The sequence below is a fragment of the Passer domesticus genome, chromosome 6, assembly GCF_036417665.1.
Source record: "Passer domesticus isolate bPasDom1 chromosome 6, bPasDom1.hap1, whole genome shotgun sequence".
NCBI classification, from domain to species: domain Eukaryota; kingdom Metazoa; phylum Chordata; class Aves; order Passeriformes; family Passeridae; genus Passer; species Passer domesticus.
The window spans coordinates 40,352,035-40,360,924 of NC_087479.1; the positions used below are offsets into that span (position 1 = coordinate 40,352,035).

The following is an 8,890-nucleotide window of genomic DNA, read 5'->3' on the forward strand; positions in this document are numbered from 1 at the left end:
GAGAAACCCTCCCTGCCTCTTTTATCCCAAAAATGGGGAAATCCGGCTTTGTGCTCTTTAGCCTCATGTTGGGAGGCTTAGTTAGGTGTCTGTTGTAGTCTCTTTGCAGGATATACTCATCTGGTATGCTTAGAAAGGCAATGGTATGTTTGCAGGAAAAACACTTTTCCTCTCTCTCCACCCCTTTTTTTAATGATCTCATTCCCAGATCAAGGAATGGCAGGTGGTTTCACACCACATATGGCCGACTCATAATGTGCATATCCACAGAACCAATATCCTGCCATCAGCAATGTGCTTTCTTTGGATCAGATTTGGAAGGTGATATAATCCTGGATGAATTGTTGCAGGGAGACACACAACAGTTTATCTGCCACTCTCCTCCTCTGGTGTCACAGTGGTTGTGCTCAGCACTGGGCTTCTGTTTGTGTGGGGTTTGGGCTCAGCATCACTGTGTGCTGAGATTTCTCCCACTCACTGTCAGCTGGCCAACACCTGGTTTCTGTGTGAGAGCCCATGGCAGGTGAGGAGAGCTGTGCAGTGCTCCTCAAGGGGGAAAAAGTGGTAAAAAGCCTCTATAAGAACTCACCCCTCCACAAGCTGGTGGTAGAAGCAATGGTTAACATTTCTTCAAGTTCCAGTAAAACAGGAGTGCAGTGTAAACACGTGATTGCTAATACAAGAATTGTTAAAATAAATGTATATGTGGGAGATGTTTTAAATAAAGAATATTTGTGGGAGAGAAGGAAGGGGGTAGACAGCTGTGTCATCCTCACAGCCCTCCCAGCACAGCAGTAGGGGAAGGTGACTCTCAGAAAAGCACATGTGTGTTGTGATAATCTCCACTGACATCATGCCCACCACTGCACCCTGCGCCTGTTTGGAAGACACTGGGATTTACTGGAGGGCTTTTGGTGGCATCAGGCCACCTCCTGACTCACAGGGAGACAACCAAGTGCATCTTGTGCCACCAGAACTGACTGACAGCATGCATGGAGGTCTGCTTCTTTCCCCTCTGTGGCACCGGGGTTTGGCGCTGCTCTCCCACAGCACAGTGCTCTGGTTTTGGTGTTTGCTGGGACATCAGTCAGGGGACTTGGTCCGGTCTGCATGGTAATTTCTGTTTGACTTGAACAGTCTTGCTGGGAGACAAATTTCTTGCTAGCAGGGCTGTCTGTATCTCTGAAACATATGAGCTTTCTCAGCACCTCCCAGGGCAGTTCCCAGGGAAGAAGCAGAGAAACAGAGCTAACTTAATTATCTATCAACTACCAGTGAATAAACACATCTCACAGTGAGCAAACAGCATCTCCAGGCCCTTCTGTCTCCTTGTAGAGGAAAGAGGGAAGCCAAATGGGCCATCATTCAGTTTCCTGGTCTGGGAAAGATCAAATGTATTCTTATCTGATGTTGTCACAACATTTCTATGTAGGTGAAGCAATATTTGTGGTGGCATTTTTGGATTTGCAGAAAATGTTTGGAAATTGCAGGGGTTTGTTTCAATGAAAAACTGTAAATTATTTGAGGGTGTGTCAATGGATCAGAGGCCTTTTTTTTTGTTTTGTTTAATTATGGAGAACAAAGAGGAAGGATGTGTGTATGGGCTAAGTGGAGAGCTACTGTAACTCAGCATGGGAAAGGGAATCTGACACATGTCCACAAAGCCAAGCAGATGGAAATGTAGTTTATATAAAACCTGTGTGCAAAAGGTAGGGAACAATCTGGGGAAGGGAGGGGAAGGTCCAGAAGCAGGATAACTGATAATGTGTGTTTAGTGCCATGTAGATTTACAGTACTTTATGAGCCCTAATGAAGGCTCACAGAGGTTCTCCCAAATGACAGCTACAAATGCTGTCCTGCAGAAGAGATGTCTTCTTCTGCCTGAAATAACTCTATGCCATAAAACTGCACAGAACAGTTATACAGAACAAACAAAACAGGGAAATGCAACCCCAGCCAGCAGGAAATCCTCAGATGCATGAAGGGAAATAGGCTGTGCTAGTGAGATGATTCCTTCATTATGTCACCTAATTCAAGGAAAAATATATCCCCAAGGTTATACTACAGAGAAAGACAAGCAACCTTCTTTGGATGTGGTGTGGACAAAGAGACACGGGATGGCACAAACAGAAATATGTGCTTGGTTTTCATTTTGACTGTTTCATAAACCATAGAGAAACTTTCATTCATTTCTCCTTTGAAGGTCAGACTGGATGGGGCTCAGGCCAGGCTGCATGGGGCTCTGAGCAACCTGGTCTGTGAAGGCCTCCCAGCCCATGGCAGGGGGCTTGGAACTAGATGATTGTCAAGGTCCCCTCCCCACCCAAACCATTTTATAATTCTATGATGATGATTCTATGATTCTTTTCCCTATTACAGTTTTGGGCAGGGTACACCTTACCTTACCTAGCATGGCTATCAAGTGCAGTGTGTGACCAGTGGATTGGAAAAGCCCTTGGGGAATTTCCCTCTCCTCCTTTGACTTGTTTTTGGCAGCAGGAGCTCTGCCTGCCCTCTGGGAGCATTGCTGTCACCTGGAGCAGGCAGAGCCCTCCTTCCCCCTGCCTCCACTTGCCTCTCTCCTGTCACTGATTACCATTGCATGGCTGTGGAGGGTGGCTGAAGCCCCAGTCTGGACTTTCTCAAACCACTTGATTACAACAGGGAAGAGAGAGGCCCCTTGCTCCTTCTGGCTGTGCAGGTGGGTGCTTTCTCTCTGAGCCATCCTGCTCTGGTGCTTCTCCTTTAGCTCCTGGTTCACAGGCAGGTTAGCCTTTCCTCCCAGTTTGTGTTCTCCAGCTAGTCTCCATTTCAGACTCAGTGAGTTGTCACACTCTTCTGTTTATTCCCTTTTGCGTGTGGAAAACCATTTTTTCAGTGGATCTCACCATCTGTCAGGTATTGCTGCTATTGCCTGGATGGCTACACTGACAGCACGTGGTGGAAGCATTTCCTGGACAGTAATGCAAGCACTGAAGAATAGTTCTTCAGGAAAAAATGTCCAGGAGCACAAAGATCAGAGAAAAATATTGCAAGTTTATTCTCACACTTTTTCTCTGCAGATTTTACTCATATCCAGCTGTTGCCCACCTTCTAGCACTGTCAAAAATAATATAGCTCAGTGTCATCCCTGAAACACAGTTAACTTGTTATTGTCCTGACACCACACTTCCAGGGGGAGGTAATATCTGGTTTTCCTATAAATAACTGAGGATAAACACAGGTCCTTGAACAAGTAGTAGGTGCTCCAGGCAACAATTCTCAAATACTGGCACAGATATTCAAGGGTCACAGGTACTCTCTTAAAATTGCAAGTTAGGAAAACAGACCCAGAGGGAAGGATTTGCATCCTTCTCCAGCTGAGCTTCCAGAGCAGATGATGTGTGAACAGCTATTCCCAAATCAGGGAAGACACTGTGTGTTTGAGCTAAAGCAGATCCATCTGAGGGGACACTGGCAGGCTGCCATGCATGATGTGCAAGAAAATATTGAGGAAGTTGGGCTGCTGTAGCCTCAGGATGTTTCTCACTGCTGACTGTAGCTAACTCATGCAGCGAGACAGAGCCAGCCTCCTCTCCGGGTCGGAAGATAAGAAACAAGGAAGACAAATTGAAAAAAAGGGAAATTTTGGTTGCATATGAGGAAAAATATCCCTCCCTGTATCATAGTATCATAGAATAGTTTGGATAGGAAGGGACCTTTAAAGGTCATCTAGTCCAACTGCCCTGCCATGAGCAGGGACATTTTCAACTAGGTCAGGTTGCTCAGAGTCCCATCCAGCCTGGCCTTGAATGTTCCCAAGGATGTGGCACCTCTCTGGGCAACCTGTGACAGTTTCACCACCTTCATTGTTAAAAAAAAAAATCTCCTTAAGTCTGACCTAAACTTAGTCTCTCTTAGTTTAAAACCATTACCTCTCGTGCACACCCTCCAAAAAGTCTGTCCCCATCTTCAAGAGTCCTGTGTGGGTACTGGAAGGCTGCAATAAAGTCTCCCTGGAGCCTTCTCTTCTCCAGGATGAATAACCCCAGCTGTCTCAGCCTGTCTTTACAGGAGAGGTTCTCCAGTCCTTGAATCACCATCATGACCCTACTCTGTCCACCCTCCAACCATCCTACGTCTTCCCTGTGTCTGGACACAGCACTCCAGGTGGGCTCCCATGAGATTTCACAAGCTCTTTGGCAGCAACACCAGCCACAGAAACATGTATTAATAGACTGGGTCCATCTGCTTTTTCCAGCATCACTGCCCACAACTGGAAGGAGAGAGGAAAAAATAACCTGTGCTCCGGATTCCCTTTGTGACCATCCCAAAGGCCCAAAGTCTCTTTTGACTGCCCTGTAAAAGTGCGCATGCACTGGAAGGGGTGCCTCAAGAGCCTGCAGTGTTTCCACCCTTGGAGAGAGTCACAGCTGAGCTGGACACAGCCCTGGTGGCCTGATCTAACTGTGAAGACAGCTTGCCTTCAGGGGGGAGGTCAGCTCAGATGACCTTTCTAAGTCCCCACCAACACAAAGCATCCCGTGACATCCACTAGGGCAGAGAAAGACAATGGAGAGCTTGGACTGGAGTGTAGTGAGTGACTATGATGGCAAGAACTGCATCTCCTGATTCTACTCTAACTGCTCACTCAGGAATACATTATCAATATTATGGTCTCAGTTCCCCAGCAAAATAACCTCAAAAGCAAACAAGTTTTAAAAATAACCCTTGGGACACACTAACTCTGGACATCAAGATACCCTTTCTTGATCTTCACATGGACACAGTTCCAGTGACAAAGACAAAACCTGAAAATGTCCTAAAGAGACAACTCTAATTACCTCCCTTCACTAGGCAGCAATGTGTTGCTTATAGAAAATCTTAAAATGAAATTTATTGAAGAGGAGAGGAGGAGACGAGAATTTGTCAAATGTGGTGATGACCAATGACCTATGGTGCTGTGTAAAATGATCCTTTCTCAAATTCTTGCTGTGAATCAGCCACTAGGTGAGAGAAAAGTGAAGTGACTCCCTTTTGGATAAATCATGTGCAGCACCTTACCCTCAGGTCACTCTAAGGGGACAGACAGGAGAAGAGAAAAGGATCTTGGCCAGGATCTTTCTGCAGGAAACCAAAAGCTCAGTATTGCTTATGAAACATATTTTTGACTTTCTGAGGAAACATTTCCCAGCCAGATGCTTTTCATTTTTTCAGCACAATTAAAGGAAAAGGAAGAGGCAGGCTTGGTTTGATCAAAATAGACAGCAGTTGCTGGAGAAAGAGAATGGGAAAGGTTGTCAACTGGAGCAAAGAGGACAAAACAGCCCGCTGTGCATGGGCACAGCTGGAAAGGGCCATGGCTCCACAGCCTTTCTGTCCGAGGCTGGAGCCTTTTCATGTGGAAGAGGACAGATTACAATAACTCTCACAAGAAGGGAAAAATAATTCCTAAGCCCCAGGGAGGAAAGAGATCAATATTAAAGTGAAGGCAGTTATTCCCTATAACAGAATTAACTGTTTCCAGGATCTTGTTTTACAGGTACACCATCCAACTTCTGTGTGGCAGGGGAGGTGTTTTATCTCTAACTTAGTATATATTCTTGATTGTAATTTTTTCTGCAGACATTCAAGATACTCTATGCAAGCATAAGAATCAGGAGGTCTTGAGCTAAATAACTTCCTGTCTAACTGCAGAAAGTAGAAGGGATATAAAATAATTTGGTGGACATGATGTAGCTAGGCAGTACTGCATCTAGACACAGAAGTCAGGTGTATGGAGTGATAGCAGAAATCTATACACCCTGAAATACGTGACCCTTCTTAAGGCTCCTTGAAGTACTGCTCGTGAGACAGAGAATGTGCCCTTCTGCCCAGAAACACACCAGGTTACACAAGGTTGTTAAAAACTCCTGCACCAGCCACAACAGACTGCAGCAAAGCTCCCCACTTGGAAAAAGCACCTTTGATCAGAAAGCGTGTACCCCAGGGTGCTGGGAGAAACCCAGCAGAAATTTAGAAATGTTAAAATTTGTCTTTCTTAACAGTGACAAAGTGGCATAACTCAGTGTAGGTCTACTTGTCTTATGCAACTGAGGTAACTATGAAAATCCTTCTGACTTGCAGTAACAGGCAATAAGTTCCTATTTCTGAGTTCTCATTCCTTGTTTCCCTACCCAGTAGGTCTTAGTGGGGCTGGCAACCTCCAAGCTTGCAGAGACAAGCACGTGGCAAACTGGGATCAGCGTGACAAGGGACATGTAGAAGAAATATCCTCATGTTCTTAGTATTGCCTTGTTAATGAGTGACCCAACATGGCCCTGCTTTGTGCACTGCTATTTTTTTTAAATCCCCACATGTACACACACAAGTACAGCTACTACAGCTTCTTCTGCTAAAGGCTCCAACAGCTACCAAGGGCCTGTGATGGTCCCCCAGACAGTTTCTCACCACAACAAATGTTGTAATCTTTTCCTCTGAGGGGAAATACACCCCAGCTTTTCTGAGAAAGTACAAACCATAGCATCTCAGCACAAAGAAACCATTCCGGCAAAGGGCAGATGTGAGGAGTTCTCTTTATTCAGTACCATTCTATGAAATTATTTCTAAATGAAAGCCTTTCACTCTGGGTCAAAGAATAAACACAAATATTAGCTGAGTTGGTCTTGATGAGTTTCCTTGTACCTTGGGGTTTGTCATTATCGTGGCTGAAAACAGAGAGAGGGAGAGAAAGGGAAAATTTGCCATTCTTCCTCCTGTTCAGAGAAAAAAAAACCTAAATAAATCAATGAATAGTTCCCTTGCAAGCAGTATGTATCTAAAGCAACAAAGACTGGCTATTAAAGAATGTCCTTTGTTACAACTTGAGTAGAAATGTCACATCACAGAAAATACTTAAACCATTTCATATAGGAATGAGGAGAGATTTTCTATTTGAGCAAAGGAAAAAAGAGGCAAGGACTTCAACATGCTCTTTTCTGACTTACCAGCCTGACTGCATTTTTATGGAGATTAGTATAAACCACAGATACCCCCAGCATCCCCTCACTCCTGCTTTGACATCTCATACATTCCGCATTTTCACACCAGCATCTGCTGAAGGCAGGTTTTATTTCTAGTTCTCTACTTCCAACAAAGCCAGCAAAAAATGGTTTTTTGTAATGGTTTGAGTAGCAGAAAGTTAAAAGGCCTCCTGAAGTCTTCAACAACAGACTGGCACCTCGAGGGCTGTGCCACCCACCTCCCGCTCACCGTGATGGCAGTGGGAGATGGATGCAGCTCCCAAAACAACCAGCTGCCTGTGGCTTTCCTAACACCTGATGTCAGCTCTGTGCTGGTGTGACCCACTTCATGGCACAAGTGAACACCACACTGCAGTCCTGTGCCACGCTGAGGTGAGCACTGGCATGCAGACCCCCTGCCAAGGCAGGGCCATCTACGCGGTTTTTAAAATCAAGCTCCTCCATTCTTGCTTCACTGTGCCACATGGTGGCTGCTCAGCACAGCCCTGCCAAAACCCTTCCTGCCAGCAAGGCTGAGGGTGAGAGCACACCTCATCCTGCTCCAGACCACGTCCCAGCACACCTGGAGGAGAAGAGGGGGGCTGATGTGGGCAGTTCTGCAGGCAGCTGGCAGCTGCTGAGTGCCCTGGGTGGGCACTGAGACACCTTCCTGGTGTCTGCTGCTCTCGGCTCTCCCCCTGCAGAAACCTGCCCGTGCCACCTCAAACCCTGGCCTTCTCTGGGAAGCACTGCAGGGTGGAGGAGTCAGCAGCAGGAAAGCACTGCTCTTCCTCCTGCACATGATCCTGCATCCCAGTGGTGCCCTTTGCCTTCCATGCAGCAGCAAGCAGGTCTTTGTCTTTGCTGACAGAGTGCATCCTTCCAGGAACACTTCCAGGGGAAGATGACCTATCATTCCTGACATTTTTGGAGGAAAAGAGATAAGGGTCTTATCTCTTTTTTTTTAAGAAATCAGAACCCTTTTTTTTCAGAGAGGGCCTAGATCTCATGACTCCTGTCTCTAATGACTGTACTCCAGCACTGTCCTGTGTCTCTGTGATTCATGACAAATCTGTTGGGCTGAATTAATAAAAATGTATTTCTGAGACTTTGAAAAATTCAGCTACAAATCAGAAGAGCACTTTTGGCCTTAATTAGGATAAGGCTGTTTTCTGCTGTGATGTAGAATAATAGAAGAGCAGGATAAAAAGTGGTTAGAGAGATAGGGAAACTTTCATAGGAAGACAGATTGAAAAGAGAGAACCTGTCTAGCTTGCAGAGAAAACAAGTAAGGACATGCTACATTAAATATGAACAGGCTAGAAACAGTAAATCCTTTTACTAGAAAGTAAATCCTTTCTTCTAGAAGAAAAATAAGATGTTCAGTGAAGCTGATACTCAGTAAATGCAAAGCCCAGGGAAAAAAATGTTATTTTCACACAGGACACAGTCAGCTTGTGAGACTCAGGATTTAATCCAGGAGCTCAGCAGAACCCAAGGAGGGAGTGTGTGCTGTACAGAAGAGGACACTCTCAAGTACTATGGCAAAGGTTGAATTTTCAGCTGGAAAACTACAAGAATCTGGGAGGGACATAAACTGTTCTGTACCAAGATACCAGATAATCTCTAATAGAGACAAAAGGCAGAAGATTCACCTGGGCCATTTATTTTACAATAGCTTTCTGCAGGTTGTATGTGCTGACCCCTGAAGCACTGCTGAGAGCCAGAGGCAGCCAGAGCTATGCCACCAGGGCCACAGTCCCCTGTGGACTCCACACATTCATTTCTGGGAATGGTAGCACAGCTGTGGAGCATCATCCCGCATACACAGCATGGATTTCAGCAGTTCCCAACATAAACCCATGCCACAAGGCAGGGGAGAGATGAGTGGAACGTGCAAAGCCAAGAGA

The 8,890-nt window shown here is 45.6% G+C and overlaps 1 long non-coding RNA gene across 1 annotated transcript; it reads left to right on the forward strand.

Annotated features, from left to right (window-relative positions):
* Window positions 1–442: 442 nt before the first annotated feature.
* LOC135302140 (uncharacterized) lies at window positions 443–4,564 on the forward strand. Its single transcript, XR_010363844.1, has 3 exons — window positions 443–523; window positions 4,041–4,149; window positions 4,241–4,564. It is a non-coding gene; the product is annotated as an uncharacterized LOC135302140 (long non-coding RNA).
* Window positions 4,565–8,890: the final 4,326 nt, after the last annotated feature.